This window comes from Canis lupus, chromosome 12 (genome assembly GCF_048164855.1).
Source record: "Canis lupus baileyi chromosome 12, mCanLup2.hap1, whole genome shotgun sequence".
Taxonomy (NCBI): domain Eukaryota; kingdom Metazoa; phylum Chordata; class Mammalia; order Carnivora; family Canidae; genus Canis; species Canis lupus.
The window spans coordinates 11199740-11218171 of record NC_132849.1 but is presented as its reverse complement, the minus strand read 5'-3'; the positions used below and the strand labels follow the sequence as shown (position 1 = coordinate 11218171).

The following is an 18432-nucleotide window of genomic DNA, read 5'->3' as shown; positions in this document are numbered from 1 at the left end:
TAAATTTCCCAGTTTTATTATATAATGCAGGAAATATTGATATAACATATTTTAACAAAAGCTTGTTTGCATTTTTAATAAACTTTAAGAGTATAAAGGGGTACTAAAACCAAAAATTTTGAGAGCTGCTGACATTTGTTATCTCATTTGACCCTCACAACAGCACCAGATGGAAAGCAGGACAAGTTTACTCACATGCTGCTTTGGCTCCTTGGATGGAGAAACTGGACTGGGTCTAGGACTATACCTGGAAGGACTGGATTTAATAGAAGAGCAGTCTATGATTCTGAGACTAAAGCCAAACAATTAACTGGAGTGACACTTTCTGGGAGTGATAAACTCTTGGTGGCCATTGACATTGTTGGTCTCTCTCATGTTCTGGATACTCTCTCCACACTGGCTTCCATGACAATGTTCTTAGTTTTACAAATGGCTCCTCTTCTTCCACCTGCCCCTTAAGTATTGCTATTACCCCATGTCCTATCCTCAACCCTCTTCTGGTCTCCCTCTAGGGGCTCCCTGGATGCGTTCACCCACCATTATATATGATGATTCCCAAATGTGCGTCTTCAGCTCAGATCTGTCTCTTGAATTTCAAAGCTAAGTACTGGTTGTGTCTACCTAGATATCCCTCAGATGTTTTAAAACGACATTCTCAAAACTCTCTAATCACTAGGCGCATTCAATATATTGTAGTAGGCTCTGTCACATCACCTGTGATGTGACAGTGAGCAACACATAGTTCCTCTTCTTAAGGAAAGAACAATCTAGTAGAGATAACCAGTTTGTCCAAAACCAGCTTTTGTATTGTGGAGTCTGGTTTAGAATTACCACCACTAACCCAGTCACCCAAGACTTCCGCTTCTTCACCATTCCCTCCATCCAGGGAGTCCCCAAGTCATGTGCATTTTGTTTCTGTAATGTCTCTTCAGCCTTTGACTTTCTCTATCACTACTGCACACCTCCCTCAGAAAGATCTTCTAACTCTTGTGAATGATTGCAATAATCTCATAATCACTCTCTTGACCTCCTGTCTCATCTCCATCTAATTCATACTTCGTATTGCTGCATGAGTTGTCATTTTATAACCTCACATCTGCTTTCCTTACTTCCATGCTAAAACTCTTCAATGATTCCCTCTTCTCTGGAAAATAAAATCTGCATTCGTTAGCCTGCCTTGTAAGGCTCTCAAGGAACTGAACTTTGCTTCATTTCCTATCGCTTCTTTGAATGTATCCACGATATTTCAAATGGTGTTTCTGATAGCAAGAATGTCCTCCTTAATTACCTAGTCATCCTTTATGATCTTTCTAAAGTGTAAGGTTTTGTTTTGTTTTTGTTTTTGTTTGTTTGTTTGTTTTTACCTTTTCAAGGAGTCTTGGTTTTTCTCCCTTTTGGTATACCACTAGATCTTGCACAGATCTGTCTTCATTACAATACTTACCAAAATGTATTATAATTTTTTCTTTCCATAGCTATTTGCCTCTCTGGACAGAACACCTCAATGGAGGAAATTATCTGGTTCATCTTGGTATCACAAGTCCTAGCCCAGTACCTGGTATAGAATGGGTACTAAATAAATATTTATTGACTTAATGTTGAAGGTCTATCAAATATGGATCACACTCAAACTTCTTCCTATTTTCTAAATTTAGAATTCCCTTCCCATTTTCCATCCAATCACCCAAGCCAAAACACAGATAACTATTATTAGGGCTCTTCCTTATTCTCTATCTCTAATTAATCACCAGTCCAGCTTATTCTGCTTCTCTAATCTCTCTCCAGCATGTTAGGTGCCTTTCATCACCACCCTTAGAGAAGTCCTCCATCCCTTAAGAATATTGCAACCACATTTTCAACCTCAAAAATTGGGATATAAAATTTTTGTGTCACTTCCAGATATGAGGCATTCTGATAAGCAGAAGTAAGTTCTAAAAGGTTGAAGTTCTCTAAATGTTCCATTGATTTCTAGGGATGGCAGTAGAGAATATTGGAAATCATAATGCCACGAAGAATTTGGGTTGGGTGGTCATTTAGCCTTGGCTGCAAGGTTCATGGGCCTCTATTTTAAGAGTCTCAGGCCTTAAGCTATCTATCATTCAGGTAACAAAGGACAAATGCACAGACAAGAATAACTAAAAATACAATATTGCAAGTACCAAATAAATGAGTAATTAATTGAGGAGAGAAATACAGAGGAGATGTGATCTGAGCTGGGCTTTAGAGTCCTTGTAGGTAGAGGCGTGCCAGCTAACACCTAAAACTGCCCATGCAGAAACACTCAACTCCAGCCCCCACTGAAGGAAATGGATTCTTGTCTACCAGCCAGGGTTGACTGACCAGAGAAAGTTGATTCAAGGGTGTTTCATCCTTGGGCTGTCTGAGATCTGTGACTTGGACCTACATAAGAAGATGAGCTGTGTCAATCAGATTTCTTTCTGGAATGTGAAATCAGGAAACTAAAATGGGAGATCTGGTAGCATAGACTGGCATGGAAAAATTGGCTTCAAGTGTTACCTTCAGGTCAAGTTGGAGCTGGAGAGTCAAGGGCCCACCAAAGTCAAGTGTAAGTCGGAGTCAGGAAGAAATAGAAACCATGAGTAGACAGAGCCAGTTGGTCTGTAAAGGAGCCAACATTCATTATAAGTGGTAACAGCATGAGAAAAAGACCGGGCAACTGAAAAGAGAAACTTGGAGCTGCCAGTCCTCGGATCCACCTTGGAACTTGATGTCTTGCAGCCTCCAGGCTTACAGCCACTCCTAGCCTTCTTTCCTTGGTGAGTGAATGCTGTTCCTTGCAACCTAAGAGCTCAACTGAAACAGATCTGATCAGATGGAGCACAGAGGAAAAGAAGTCCGGGAGCCCAGGCCAGCATAGATGGGTGCTCAGAGACTGAATTTCCCATGGACTACTTAGGGACAGGTAGAAAGGAATTTTTTTTTCTGTGAAGGTAAAAGTGATGGGAACACCTTAAATTTTAAAAGAAGCCAGATTGGTATTTGGCAAGTGACTGATTGCATGCATGCGTGTAGGTTAAGGCCAGAAAGTACACAAGTTTGAATCATAGGATCACAACTGTAGTCTTGATCCCATGGGCAAGGGAACGATGGCAGTTTGCAACAGGAAGAAGATACCATCAGTGTGGAATTCGAAAAATCATGAAGGTCTTGGAAGACATTCCATTTCCCAACCTTGAAGCATGCTTGGCCCAGCCCCGCACAGATGGACTTTGGGTAATGTGTGGTGAAGGAAGCACATGAAAGCAGCCTGTGGTTGTGAAGCAGACCTGCTGATTAGGGTCGCTTCCACTCCAACAGCCTAGAAGCTAGAAAAGACTGCCAGAGACCTCCAGCCTGGCATGCAACCGGGGCAAATGCTGCTGCTCTGACAGATTGGCAAGAGCCTGGGATCAGCAAAGGTCACCTCCATGTGTAAACCCACGCCTGATCAGTTCTAAGTGGGGCCCATCAAGACCAGGGCTGTCTGGGCCCCCAAGGACTTCCATGTAGAGCCCAGATGTCAGCTGTCCTCTCGTCCTCCGAATGGGGCAGTTACAGCAGTTGTCTCTTTCACACCGCATCCACACCGACGCAGCTCTCAGCAACTCTTGAAACGCCCCCCTCCCATTCACATTACAGTAATATTGTCCACTCACATTACAGTAATGCGCCGCGGAGCATCTCCTGACAGTTTCTGGAGGGAGTGAAAGTTGCACAACCCACGGCGAACCATCTCAGACACACAAACAAACAGCCAGACGTGTCTGTTCTGCAAAGCCTTCCTTTGCTGGACAGCCTGCCAGGGCTTTCTTTTCCAACCCAACCCCCCCTCTGCCCCCATCCAGTCTCCGGGATCCTCTTCCTCCTGCCCAGATTCCTTCTGCTCTGTTATGCAGAGTCATTCTGTGGTGCCCTGACTGCTATCCCTAAATTTGCATACCCAAACCCAAACACAGCTTGGACCAGTAAGCTGATCTATACTGGTTCTAGGACCCACCGTGCCCTCCTTAAGGAGACAACTGAGGTTATTTTTTATTTTTTATTTATTTTTTATTTTTTTATTTTTTTATTTATTTATGATAGACACACAGTGAGAGAGAGAGGCAGAGACATAGGCAGAGGGAGAAGCAGGCTCCACGCACCGGGAGCCCGACGTGGGATTCAATCCGGGGTCTCCAGGATCGCGCCCTGGGCCAAAGGCAGGCGCTAAACCGCTGCGCCACCCAGGGATCCCTGAGGTTATTTTTTTAAAAAGATTTTGTTTATTTATTCATGAGAGACACACAGAGAGAGGCAGAGACACAGGTAGAGGGAGATGCAGGCTCCCTGCAGGGAGCCCGATGTGGGACTGGATCCCAGGACCCAGGATCACGTCCTGAGCCAAAGGCAGACGCTCAACCGCTGAGCCACCCAGGCGTCCCAAGGTTATTTTTTTAAAAAAAGCATTTGGTTGTTGTCCATGAATAGCAATAAGGATACAGTTCAGGCACTGGTGGGTCAGTCTGGGTGAATCCCATCTACCGCCCCGCTCTGTTTGGACTCTCTGTGGAAAGACGAGGTGGGGGTCAGAGAAGCCAGCTATTTAAACTCCAGCTTTGGGGGACTGGGGTGGGGATGGGCATGGAAGGGGGAGGCGGGGCGAAGGGGATGGGGTCTGCAGGCAGGTTCCCAGCGGCAGAGGACATGAGGCGTGGGGCTGCCCGCAGGGCTGGCTGTCCCTCCAGCAGGCACGATGCAGCCCGAATGCAGAGCAAGGCGAGAAATGACTTTGTCTCCGCAGCCGCCCACGCTCTGACTGCATTAAGACTCTCACTAGGCCCATGATGACTTTTTGATGAAGTGGATGCAGCATCCTGCAGGGGCCAACGGCCTTGCCTTACGGAAGGGAAGGGCTCTGCAGAAAGCACACCCAGCATTGCAATATGCTCTTCTCCTGTCTGCCCTCTTCCTTAAAGCACGTTTTTCTGGATGGCGTTTTCATTCTTAGCTCTCCTAGCTTCTCATAAGCAGGGAATGCAACAAATCCAGGAACAGTGACAGCCCAGTAGCTAGTTTCTGTGGGAACACCTATGGATGTCTACTGTATTGGGCAAAAACAGAACAAAGTCACTTTTATCTCCAGCTTTCCTAAAGCCTTTGTGTGCTGTAGAAGCTGGTTATTGTTGCATTATTAAAGGCCCAGCGAGCAGCGCCAAGGCTCGGATACGCTAGAGCTGTCCCAGGCAGCTTCAGCTAGTTCAGACTTTTTTCCTGTGACCCAGCGGGGCTCCTGGTTCCCCGGCATCCCAGGGAAGGGGGAGCTGGCATGCAGGAGAGTCCAGGCTCTTCTAGAAGGTGCCCTGGGCTTCTCACCGAACTGGTCTGTCCAGTTCCCAGGAATCATTCTGAGCATGATCCATTTTGCCAATATTGTGTTTCCTAAGGCACTAGCAGTGTAAAGTAGGGGGCAAACTGTTGCATAAGGACATATCTAAAACCAGATTTTCCCGGGTTTCAGCCAGTACCTTGTTCAGGGGAGGCTGAGAGGACCAAGTGTTTGGGTTTCTGTGTGTCTGAGACTGAGGGTTGGTGGTGACTGAGAACTGAGGGTTGGGGTGGGGACAGCCTGGGGCATAGTTTGCTGAGGGTAGGTTTGAACACAGGTTTGATCCAGCTTGTCACAGTGTCCGAGTCACAATACCTGGGAGCTTTGTCAACTGTCCCAACCCCCATTTCACAGAGGAAGAGATGAAGCCTGAGAGGAAGCCCAGAGAGGCAGGGTGACTCATCCAAGGTCAGTCCCATGAACGGGTGTCCTGCTGAGGTACCCACCACCTGGACGCATGCTGAGCGTGCATGAGCATTCACTCTCCACATTTGCAGCCACACAGGCCCTTTAAGAGGCAGGGCCAATTTAATGCTGGTGTGGGGCAGATAAATCCCAGGAAGGCATGGGCTGTATTTTTCACTAGGTTTTATGTGGCACACTGCAGGGCTCAAGCATAGTTAGGAGCTCATGCTTCTGGACCAACCCTGAAAAAAAAAAAGCAAGATCACATCCTCCAATCCGCTCCCCTATGCTTATTCTCCTGTAAATGTGGGAGAAATCTAGCTGGAGAGGGTGCAGCAGGACAGGACAGCCAAGAGCCACCACAAAGGGCTGTGCAGCCCATGCACTTCACAAAGGGCCTGAAAGTGGGCCACGCGGTGGCCAAAACCCGGCCTGGCTTCCACTCACCAGGGCTCAGCCCTAGCAAAGTGCTCCTCATCTTTGTGGTCTCATGTCAAGTCTATCCTTAAGTAGAAAAACCTTTCCTCCCTGCTGGCCCTTCCTCTGTACTTCCCTCCTACTTCATTCCTACTCACTAAAACCTTCCCTTTGTTTGTTTTGTCTTTTTAATGTATGTTTTCAGTTTTACTTTTTAAGCTACAACCACCGAATTAGGGATGACCCCTACCTGCACTGCATGGTTTGAAGCCCCTGAGCCCATCTTCAGGCTGTCTGTTCCACCTTGTGTACATAGCCTCTTCCCATGAGACATCAGACTACCACTGTGCCTGGGCCACTGCTTCCAGGAAATCTTTCCTGACCATTACCTTCTCCCCTAAACATACCACCCCAGGGTGTGAGGCCCATCACCCACAACATCCTAGGCACACCCTATGGAAGCTTTCAATATGTTTTTCAATGTTCTATTTACAAGTCCATGTTGCCCTTTTATCTGCCCTGTCAACTATTTTAGCTGCTGACTCCATGTGGCTACTGAGCCCTTGAACTGTGTCTAGTCTGAATAGAGATGTGTTGAAGTATAAGTATAAGATGTACACAGGATGCGAAACATTTAGTATGAAAAAAATGATGTGAAATATTTCATCAATCATTTTTATATTGATTACATGTTGGAACGATGATGTTCTAGATTAAACTAAATGTCTGATTAAAATTAATTTCACCTCTCTCTTATGCTTTTTATATGGCTAGAAAAATGTAAATCACATTTGTGGCTTGCATTGGATTTCTGTTGGACTTAGACTGTAAGCCTCTACAGGTCAGAGACCATATCTTAATCGTCTCAGCACCCTCCCCGCAGGGATCCCCTCTAACTGCTGACTTTTTAACAAGTCTGCTCCTCATCTTAGAGACTGCTATGCTAGCCTTGGGAGCACCAACCACTATCCATCCCTCTTGCTGGGCCAGCTCCTCGTCTGCTGCTTCCTCTGCCTTAATTCGGGAAGGTCCATCCAGGTTGTTGTAGCTACTCTGCTTTTAACCTGCCTTTAACGTTTCCATACAATCTGTGGTCCCCAAGTAGAATTAAAGCAAGATTAAATTGGGGGCACCTGGGTGGCTCAGTGGTACCGAGATCGAGTCCTGCGTCAGGCTCCTGGCATGGAGCCTGCTTATCCCTCTGCCTGTGTCTCTGCCTCTCTCTCTCTCTCTCTCTCTCTGTCTATCATAAAAAAAAAATTTAAAAAAGTCAGCATTTAGAGAAACCATCCTGGGCGATGCAAATAAACACAGGGCAGAGGACAGAGAAATAGAAACTACCATTCACATCAGTATCAGTGAATAGCTCAGCCTGTCCCCTTAGGTATTTGCCAATATGCTGTGAATCTCAACCTTTAAAAATCTTTATATATATGTATATTTCTGAATATAGAAATAAAACTGGCTCACTGTAAAGAAAAGACCAAAAACCACAAAGATTCCTCTGTGATTCCACTCCAAACAGTAACCCAATAACCACTAATAATAGGTTGCTGTTACTTCCAGGCTTTCCCATCATACGGTTACTTTCTTTCTTTTTGCTTTTTTTTTTTTTTTTTACATAAATGAGATTATATTCTAAACATCGTTCTGCATCTTAGGGTTTTTTTTAAAGATCTTTATTTATTTATTCATGAGAGACACACAGAGAGAGGCAGAGACAGGCAGAGAGAAGCAGGCTCCATGCAGGGAGCCCAGGATCATGACGTTCAACCGTGGAGCCACCCAGATGTCCCTGCATCTTAGTTTTTAAATGTTTAGATATATTGTTGACATTTCTTCGGTCAGGTTGTATAGATCTATTCAATTCTTTTTTAGCTGTAGCAGAATGTTCCACTTATTTAAATAACTCCCTTATTTCTGGACACCAGTAATAAGGATAGATATGTTTTTGCTCTTGCAAACAGGCTGCAGTAAACATCCTCAGGCAGGTCTTTGCAACTTTGGTGTTTCCATAGGAACAAAAACAGTTTCATTCGTGTCCTAATGAAGATGGTGCCACTAATCAGAATGGGACCACCCGTATGTTTAAAAAAAAAAAAAAACAGTTGGGGTGGGGAGTGCCCACCCCCTACCATGCAAGGGGTGGTGATGGTAGCAGTGGATGTTTGGCTTGGTTTGGGGATTTTTGTAATGATGAAAGCAGAAGTCCATTTACCATGAGTCTCATCTTCTAGTCTATAATTCTAAACTATTGCTTTTAAATTTAATCCAAATACTCAATTTTGAATCAGACTGGGCAAAGTTCAAGGACATTACCCTACCTATATACCACTGAGATCTGTAATTGGATACATCCTTTGGTCTGGCATTCACTGGGTCATTTTCCACTTTTTCCTATTGAGGGACTTACGGGTTCTTTAATTACACAGGTAGCTAGTGGTTTGAAATTCAAAACAACAGCATGTCTTTCATAATTCTCCTGAGAAAGAAAAGTCCCAGTGGTAAACAATGCCACTACGGTCTCTCCTCCCCCAGTAGTTGCCTCTAGATGCCTTCCTGGCTCTGCAGTGTAGACAAGTTACTAATCTTTCCCAACTTGTGGAATGGTGCTGCCTACCTTGAATCCTTGTTGTCAAGATTGCAGATAATTTATGTAAAGCACAGAAACAAGGTCCTTGTTCAAATAATGGCAGCTAGCATTAATTTCCACTGAAACTGCTAAGATTAAGTAGCAAGCAAAAGATAGAAAAGTAGAATCCAAGAAATTTAAGCAGTCACTTTGGACATTCTTATTGGCTAATGTCAATCAAGGGAGTACTGTCTGCCAAGTTCTATGCAAATGACTTCATCTACATTGCTCTTAATTCTCATGACAGATTTAAGAGGAAAGTCATCTTTTCCCATTTTACAGACTGGAAAACCGAGACCCGTATTTTATGTTTAAGTGATTTTCTCAGATTTATCAAATGATCAAATGGATAAGCTGATATTAACACTGATCATTTTGTCCCAAACGTATGCTCGTCCAGGTTCCAGACAGCCGTCCAAGTGTACCAGGCTGTCTCATGAAGGCTTGGCAGTTTCTGGTCTTCTGCACATCTTTCTTTCCTGACCTCACTCTGATCATGGCAGCAGATCCAGGGCCTGCCTCCTCCTTGCCCTATATGATTCTCTACGGTATCAGTCAGGACTCTCTCAGCTGCAAGTCAAAGAAAGCCACTTAGCACATCAGGAACAAATTGGATCCTGCACATGTAAAGTCTAAAGGTGGACTTGGGTTTCAGGCATGGCAGCACCCAGGAGCTCAGAGAGTGACAACGGACTCTGTCTCTCCTGTCCCTCTGGGTTCTGGGACTGGCTTGACTCTCAAAGGGCTCCCTCCTCCAGCCAGAAAACATATAGCCCATGACCCCAGGTGCATGTGTGGGGAGGGGGGTGAAGAACACCCTTTATCTCTCCTAGTGTCTATATTGTCCACATATAAAATCTTAAGGAAGTCACATGCCCATTCTTTAATCAAACACTGTGGCTTGAGGTGTGGTATCCTGTTGGCCAGACTCCCCTTTCAGACTTACCTCTGTGACTCAGAATTTGGGGGTCAGCCTTACTTGAGTCACAAGGAATGATTCCTGCTAGGATGTATGATTCTATAAAGAAAGGAAGGGCAAAAGCCGCCCTCACTAGACCAAAGCCATGGATGTCCTCTAAGGAATTCTATTTTTCACTCAACAAAAACTCATAAACCCTGTTTTGTGCCTGAGAAAAACTCATACTTTAGATACACAGGGGTTCCATAATGGCTTCTCTTTTAGCATATTTCTCTTGCATTATTATGCATGGTCCCTATATGACATCCACAAATCCCACTGGACATGATGTATCCTGGCCCCCTCTTCCCACAAGATTCGCGTAACAGCACTGTCACTTCTGATGCTTTTAGCTGCAATTACCGAAAGCCCTACTCAAAATAGCTTCAACAAAGGGGAAAATGTCCTTTCCCACACAGAAGGAAGGAAATCCCCGGTAGGGCAGCTCCAGAGTTGCCTGAGTATGGCTCACACTCTTTCCATCACCTCTGCCATCTTCAGTGTGTCAGCTTTGTCCTCACTGTGCTCCTCTAAAGGCTGTGGGATGGCTGCATAGTCCCGGGCATCACACCCAGACATGACAGCATCCTGCAGAAGACAAAACTCTGGCTGCTTGGTATTTCCCCTGCCAAACGTGAGTCACCTGAGTTAGCTGGCCCGCGCTGTCCAATAGATGAGCTCTACTGAAGTTTACGTTTTAATTCATCAGAATCCGAGAAAATCCAAAGGTCCTCAGTCACACTAGTCACATTTCTGTTATCAGAGACACACTTTTCTTGGATACCTCCCTTAACTGATAGCCAGCAAGGAGAAGACAATTACTATGACTGTTAAGAAAACCATCAATAATGGAGTCATCATTGATATTTACCAGGCTCTGGTTTTGTGCCTTGACCTTGCATGGGGCTGGGAATGCAAAGGTAGGACTTGGTTCTTATCCTAAAAAATGTTCTTCATAGAAGGAGCGATAGCCATGTACAGACAACCACAGTGAAGGGTGACTTTCTTTAATGTCGAAAGACCAGAACCACCCAAAGGGCTGAGTGTCTACTCCAGGACAGATCGCTCCTGGGAAAGAGCAGGAAAGCCATCTCTAGAGCACGTATGTGGCCACAGCATACAGGGGAGACTAGAGGTTGTTACAATCGTTCTGACCAGCAAGAATGAAGCTTAAGAAGGCCTGGAAAACAGACCTTGAAGTATGGTCTGGGCCATACTGCCTTAAAGAACCCGAGTCCAACCCAAAGTTAAAAACCAGAATGACTTTGTGAAAAATCAGAATTTTAGAATATCTTAAACAATTTGTTTTAGGTCTCTTTAAGTTTGTAGTGAAACAAATCATTAGGATACATTGTAAAGGGACTCCCAGCCAACAGCCCTTGGTGTGGGATCTGAACCCTCCAGGAGAATTTTACCTTGCATAAGGCTTTCTTCCTTTGGTCACCAGGCTGTCTCCTGTGTTAGCTGGTGTCTGGGGAACACACATGTTTGTTATGATGCAGTCATCCAAATTTAGATTTGAATGTTATGTTTCAATTGTGACAGATTGGTTTTTAAGGATGTCATTTCAAGGAATTACTAAGTTCCTTTTTTTTTTTTTTTTTTAAGTTCCTTTTCAATTGGGCTCATGGATGGGCTGCGGTGGACCAAAGACATGATCACACCCTATGAGCACCAACTGATCGTTTCTCCCCAGGAACCCAGTGCGTGCTACTGCATGCACCTCTGCTGGACCCCGCTGATGAAACCATTGGCCCTCCCTTAGCCAGGCAGGGTAGACTCCTTGCTTGTCAGTTTGCCCAGACAACACTCCCACCTCCATCCTTGTAGACATGTGCCACACCTTGTCTCTAGTGTTCAGAGCTAGAACTCTCTTTCCTGTGCAGCAGAGACCTCTCTTCTACCACAAAGTCAATGCAGCTTAATCTTCAGGACTCTCATTTGTATCAGCACCTTCCAAGGCCCTGGAGGGTCCTACCAATGTGTTTACATGGTTACCTGTTGTAAAATTTGCAAAAGCGGTACATTTTAATTGCAACGGATTGATAATGCTGCTTCTTTTACTCAGATTCCCACTCTATCACATAACTCTTCAGGTGGGGCAACATTGGAGGGATTTTTGGAATCCAGTTAAGGGGAAGGTAAGTGAAGGATAAGTTTAGGTTGGGCCCAGGAGCACATATTTGTGTAGGTCACAGTCACTTCCGTGTATAGTTCTGTTACTATCATACTATACTCATCCCAGAGAAGGAATGGCTTTCCAGAACACTCCTATCACCCACTGTACTGACATGTCCACTATCTTAGCATGTGGATACAGGGCCTGGGATTATACATGAGCATACCCTGTAGCCCCTCCACCAGGTATATATGAGGAGTGGGAGAGAAATGAAGTTTGAAATTATGAAGTCAGAGTTAATATATGGAAAATTCTTCCCAACGTCAGATATGGAAAATTGTTAAGTGAATGGTTCAGTTTGACAGCACTGACTCAGACAGGAAGCCCTCTCTCATCAGAAAGATGTCTGATACTGTAGTGTCTACAATTACAAAAAAATCCCCTTCTGTTGCTGTTATTTTTATTTTTTATTTTATTTTTTAAAAGATTTTATTTATTTATTCATGAGACACTCACAGAAAGAGAGAGAGAGAGAGGCAGAAACACAGGCAGAGGGAGAAGCAGGCTCCCTCCCTTCAGGGAGCCTGATGCAGGACTCCATCCCAGGACCCAGTGATCACAACCTGAGCTGAAGGCAGACGCTCAACCTCTGAGCCACCCAGGTGCTCCTTGTTGTCTTTTTAAAATGAGAATTTTGGGTTAGGTGAGCTAAAAGTTCCTTTCCATGTTTCTGATTTTAACAGCTAAGTCTTCCTAAGTGAAGGTATTCCATGACTTGCTGTGGAGAACTCAGAAGGATGACATGAATTTTTAATCTGCAAATGGCTGCTGCTAACTTTGTGAAACCTGATTGTTCTCATATGTAGGTTAAACATATCCCTCATGTATTATTTGCATTGTTCAATTATTTAATGCATCCTTTTTTCATAACAGTGCAAAAGTAAACTTTTGCACTGACCCTTCTATATAGTTACAAATTCTGCTTAAGTAAAATCCAAAGCACTGATGCTTTCCTATTAAAACTATACCACCATCTTCATTTTTGTTTATAAATATGATTATATAAATAGTATAATTACATATAATTATATAATAAATCATATAAGCTCTTATATAAATATATTTATAAAGATTATTCATTCTAATTTTTGTGCTATCCTTATATGTGATTCTACTTTATCTCCATCAAATTCTTAGTGGGTACATGGAGCAAGGGACAATTATCTCCATTTAACATGTTTGAAAACTGAGACAGAAAGAGGCAAAATCATTTTACTATTGGCTTTAGTTGACCAGAGACAGAAACAACAGGAATCAGGTCCCCTGATGCCCACTCCCGGTATCAAGGTCAACATATAGAATATATAGAAATAAAAGTCTGGGACAAAGAGGAGGACACTGCTTATCAGTTCCTGGCTTATATTAGCCAAAAGGTGTGTGTTTTCATGACAATCGGAATGTGGGTAGCAGTGGAAAGCCCATGCAATGTGGGCATGGTATTGATCTATTGTTGAGGGGCAGATCTGGAATTCACTTTAAATACTAGAGAAAAGGCAAGTGAGACTAGCCAGTCCTGGAGGTAAGTGAAACATTGCCCTGAACCCCCTGCTGGCCCCAGGGCATAGCTGAATGTGCTGGCCAGGCTACGAGAACCATCAGATAGCTCCAAGTCTGTAGAACAAGATAGCACGTCTGGGCACAGGCTGGCTGGCTGGCATGGGCCCCTCCTTGCCGATGTGTTCTCCACTGGGTGCTTGAGATTAGGCAGTGTGTTCTAGCATTAGAGAGGCCACATGAAGGCGAGGACGTGGGCACTTTCTGCAACTGTGCACCTCACCAGGAGCACCTGCTCAGGGGCCTCTGTTCAAATATTGATGACCAGGAGCTTCATCACAATGGTATACAGCCAGTGCCTCTCTGCTCCACCCTCTCCGTGAAACGGGAGTCCCCACTGAAATGCAGGCCACTAGGGAGACAGCAGTTTCTAAGAGGTGGCCCTCTGAGAGCTCAGCTTGCAAGGTAGGACAGCTCAGGTGTGTGTATGTGCACAAGAGCCTTCGAGATGAGTTTGGTGATTGGTTGTCTTGTAAGAGTTGCCAGCTGTTTCTTTTCATGTCCGTATATATTCGAAACCAAACTCATTCTCATCTTGTGGGTGATACAGAATGCGACCCTGGGCCTGAGCCTATCAGTCCACAAGGCCTGTGGTTACCAGGACTCACACTTTCATGGGGCCTGTCCAACCTAAGTGAATGGTCTCTGTCCTTCACGGCTACCTCAGGCCACTGGGGATGCTTGAAGTTACCCGTGCAATCACAATTTCAGCCATTAACACAAATAAAATCCAAACCTAGTTAAAACAGGAAACTGCAGTATCTAATTGACGATTCTGGCTTCTCAGAGTTTTTTTTCTTTTTTAAGATTTTATTTATTTATTCATGAGAGACACAGAGAGAGAGAGAGAGAGAGACACAGGCAGAGGGAGAAGTAGGCTCCATGCAGGGAGCCCAACATGGGACTCGATCTGGGGTCTCCATGATCAGGCCCTGGACTGAAGGTGGCTCTAAACCGCTGAGCCACCGGGGCTGTCCTTCTCAGAGTTTTTAAGGGAGGAAAACACATCTTGGTTTTATTATCTACCCAGACACTGATGTGTAAGGTCTCTTCCTACCTGACATCTAATAGCACTGGTAAAATTATATTTTTGTGTGTTTTCTGTACATCTCTGCCATTCCCTGGCCTTTGTGACAGATCATCGACAGCCATGAGAAAGGAGGACAGGGATGGTGTAGGAAAAGAATCGCATACTTGAAGAACACCATCTGAATGGCGAGGTGTGTACAATGTGTATGTCTGATATCTCCCTACAACCTTAGGAGGGCAATATCTGAATCCCCATTATATAGATGCATATACCGAGGCTCTTACACATTAGATGATCCACTCAAGGTCGCTCAGAGAATGGATACTGGCCTGCTCAACCCCTAAGACCTACCTCCAAGTGCCCAAATCTGTGAGCCGTGTTTATGACAGCTAACAATTTGTCAACTCAACAATTTGTCAAGGACTCTTTGTCCTTCAGCAAATGAAATCCATATGCATTTGTGAGGTGCTTAAATGTTCACAAGTCTGATACGCCACCACGTAAAATGTTTGATGTGGCAAAACTGCTGATAAAGGCTGATCTTTGGGACAAGACCTGAAGAACAGGCAGGCCATTATTTTTCTAACTGTTCCTTAACATTAATGGACTTTGGTCAATGTCTCAATATAAAGCATCTGGGAATTTAAACCAAAAAACTTGCTCTTCAACTCGATTATAAGGTGATCTTAGTTTTAGCATTCCACTCTGCTCTGTCCTACTACCTTCTTTATCTATAAAATAAGCACGATAAATTGCACTAAAGGTGTAATGAGACCGTATATATTCATGAAAGCTCTCTTCAAAACTATTACTCGGGCCGCTCAGATTTTGCCTAAGAAATAGAAGCAAGATGTAAACTAGACGCACAGTTGATGAATTGCCAACGTTCATTGATTTCTCTCTGTGTGCTGGCATTGTGCTTAGCCTTATGGCCATCATTTTTCCTAATCCTCCCAGCACTACAAAATGAGGTCTAGTGTTTCCCCATTTTGCAGATGAGGAAAACAAGGCACATAAAAGTAAGAAACCTTTCAAGAAAGTGATGGAGTCATGTGAGATTCCATTGCCATCTTGGTATGTTGGCCATCTTGTATCTTCAGTACCTCATATCACCCATATCCAAACATGTCCACAGCAAGTCCTTGAAAACTGCTAGACAATGGGAACTTGGATTGGATCCCAGAACAGATAAGGACATTATAATGGAAAAATAGGTGGAATCCAAATAGTCTATAGGTAGGTTAATAGCATCGCACCAACTTGAATTTCCTGGTTTTGATCAACAACCATAGTTATGTAAGAGAACCTCGAGGAAGCTGGGTGAAGGTTATATGGGGACTCTGTACTACATCTTTGCCACTCTTCTATAAATCTAAAATCATTTCAAAATAAAAAGTTAAAAAGTTTTAAAAATCAAGCATTAGATGACTTTGTGGCATAGTGTTTAAGGCCACCCTTTTGGGGTCAGACAGACCTAAGTTAAAATCCAAATTCCAACTGATTTACTACACATCCTTTGTGATCTTAGGCACATTGGAGTCTGAATCTCATTGTTAAATGGCCATAGTGCAAACAGTCAATAAATGATGGTTGTGTTGCAATAAGTATTATATTCATAATAACAACATGTTATTGCTATAAGAATATGTTAAGAGGAATTGCCCGAACTTTCCTTTTCAAACTTACTCCCACTGTACACATCCCAGCATCCTGATGTGTACCCTATACTGAAGCTACATTGTCTACTCAACAGATATGACTGAGTGTTCTTGCCATTGTTCTGACACTGAGATCCAGCAATGAGCAAAACCGACAAGAATTGCTGCTGTAGGGGGGGCACTTGACGGGATGAGCACTGGGTGTTATTCTGTATGTTGGCAAATTGAACACCAATAAAAAATAAAATTATTGTAAAAAAAAGAATTGCTGCTGTACGCCGCTTACATTCTAGTAGAGATAGGCAATAAATAGTAAGATTCAGAATGCACTGGTTCTCAGAGCCTCCAGACCAGAGGCATCAGCATCACGTGGAAACTTGTTAGAAATGCACATTATCAAGCCCCAGCCCAGACTTACTGCATCAGAGACCTTGGGATAGTGCCCGGCAGTTTCAACAAACTTTCCAGGTGATTCTAGTAACTACTCAGGTTTAAGCACCACTAATATAGCATGTCAGTTACAGTAAATATTTTTTAAAAATTAAAGTAGAAAAATTGGGAGGTGTGCCAGGGTGGGGAAGGGGGGTGCAATTTTAAGAAGGCTTGTCAAAAGCCTTACTCTGAAGGTGACATCCGCTCAGAGACATAAAAAAAGATGAGGGAGTGGGCTTCCAGGATATCCAGGGGAGGAGCGTTTTTAGGCAGAAGGAATGGCAAATGCAAAGGCACTGGGGCAGGAACAGACCTGGAGTGTGCAAAGAACAGCAAGAGGAGGCCAGTGCAGCTGGATTAGGGTGGGCAAAAGGGAGAAAGCAGAAGAGGCGGGAGAGGTCATGGGCTCCAGACTGCATTGGAACTTGTGAACCATTGCAAAGAGTTTGACCTTTACGTATTGGGCTACTAAAACACTTTACCTTTTCCTATTAAGCTAGAGACCCCCATCCTCACCCCCTAGTCCACTGGTTCTGCTTACCCTTCATGTTCTAACCAATCCCTTCTGTTCCTTAGGCTTCCCCATCCATGCTGTCAGAATGAGCTCTCCCATCCCTAACTTCTACAGCCATATTGGTTGATCCCAAGCTATACTGTACCATCAATATGGGATTTGCCTATATTCTGATTGGATTGTGTACACCTGAAGCATAAACTCCAGCCTTTTCCCCCTTTAGTCCCACACCTATCACAATGTCTCTGCTTTGCAATGCTACATAAATATATACTGAATATACTAACTTTCTCTTAAGGCTTCAGGATGGAAACCAACACATTATCGGCACTCAATAAGTATCACAAATGTCGGCAATGATTCTGCAATTCCCCTGTCAGAGGTAATAAGAGAAGGAGCTTATAGATTGATTCTCAAACCACTAAAGCATTTTGGATGCATCTGTGGGACCCACCCAGCATGTGATTTAAACTAGCACAGTCATCCAATATCCACAGCCTCTCTCCCTTGGGCCTAATGGCCTAACTACTGTGTTGACTAAGGCTCTGAATATTACAGAGAGTATTACCAATTTACTCCAGCCTCAGGCCAACATGGACCAAGGTGGGAGGTAGTATGAAAAGAAATTGATTATCGGGATCAATGGAGCTGGGTATGACTTTCTGCTCCACCTTCAGGAGCTCTTCCTTTTCTTTTCTTTTTTTTCTTTTCTTTTCTTTTCTTTTCTTTTTTTCTTTTCTTTTCTTTTCTTTTCTTTTCTTTTCTTTCCTTTTCTTTCTTTTCTTTTCTTTTCTTTTTTTCTTTTTTCTTTTTTTCTTTTCTTTTCTTTCTTTTCTTTTCTTTCTTTTTTCTTTTCTTTTTTTTTTTTTTGACATCATGAATCTAGTAAAGCCCAAGGGCCACTTCCCCATATGAGGTCTTTTTCATGCATGCACTCTAGAAGATGGCAGAGGAAACAAATTTTACTGAACTATAATTGAAATGATGTTCAAAGTTTTAATAATATTTAAAAGTAAATTTGTTGCAGCAATATTTTTGCTTCTTTGTTAGTACATTAAGTAACAAGATCAAGAGGCAAGTTTAATAAGTGCCTAAACTTTGTTGGAATGGTGAATATAGAGGACATTTCCAGATATTCACAATGACCAGAAGATGAGAGGGAATGGTCTGCAACCTCCATTACTGACACATTACTGCCAGACTACAGTGGTTCATGGCTCACAATCATGATTGAAGGAAATGCCAGATCTGGGGATGATTCTGAGTCTGTTCGAGCTTAATGGGGGAA

General features: G+C 43.6%; 1 long non-coding RNA gene across 10 annotated transcripts in view; it reads left to right on the top strand.

Moving 5' to 3' along the window:
• Positions 1–16432, top strand: part of LOC140601102 (uncharacterized) — an 82455-nt gene extending 66023 nt beyond the window's left edge. For 5 of the 10 annotated variants that reach the window (XR_012004157.1, XR_012004158.1, XR_012004156.1 and 2 more), the window contains 3 exons: positions 11386–11918; positions 14648–14730; positions 16294–16432. This is a non-coding gene — a long non-coding RNA (uncharacterized lncRNA). Of the gene's footprint in view, positions 1–11385; positions 11919–12947; positions 13916–14647; positions 14731–16293 lie in introns of those variants that run through there. The other 5 variants (XR_012004160.1, XR_012004153.1, XR_012004159.1 and 2 more) reach the window with 2 other exon arrangements.
• Positions 16433–18432: the final 2000 nt, after the last annotated feature.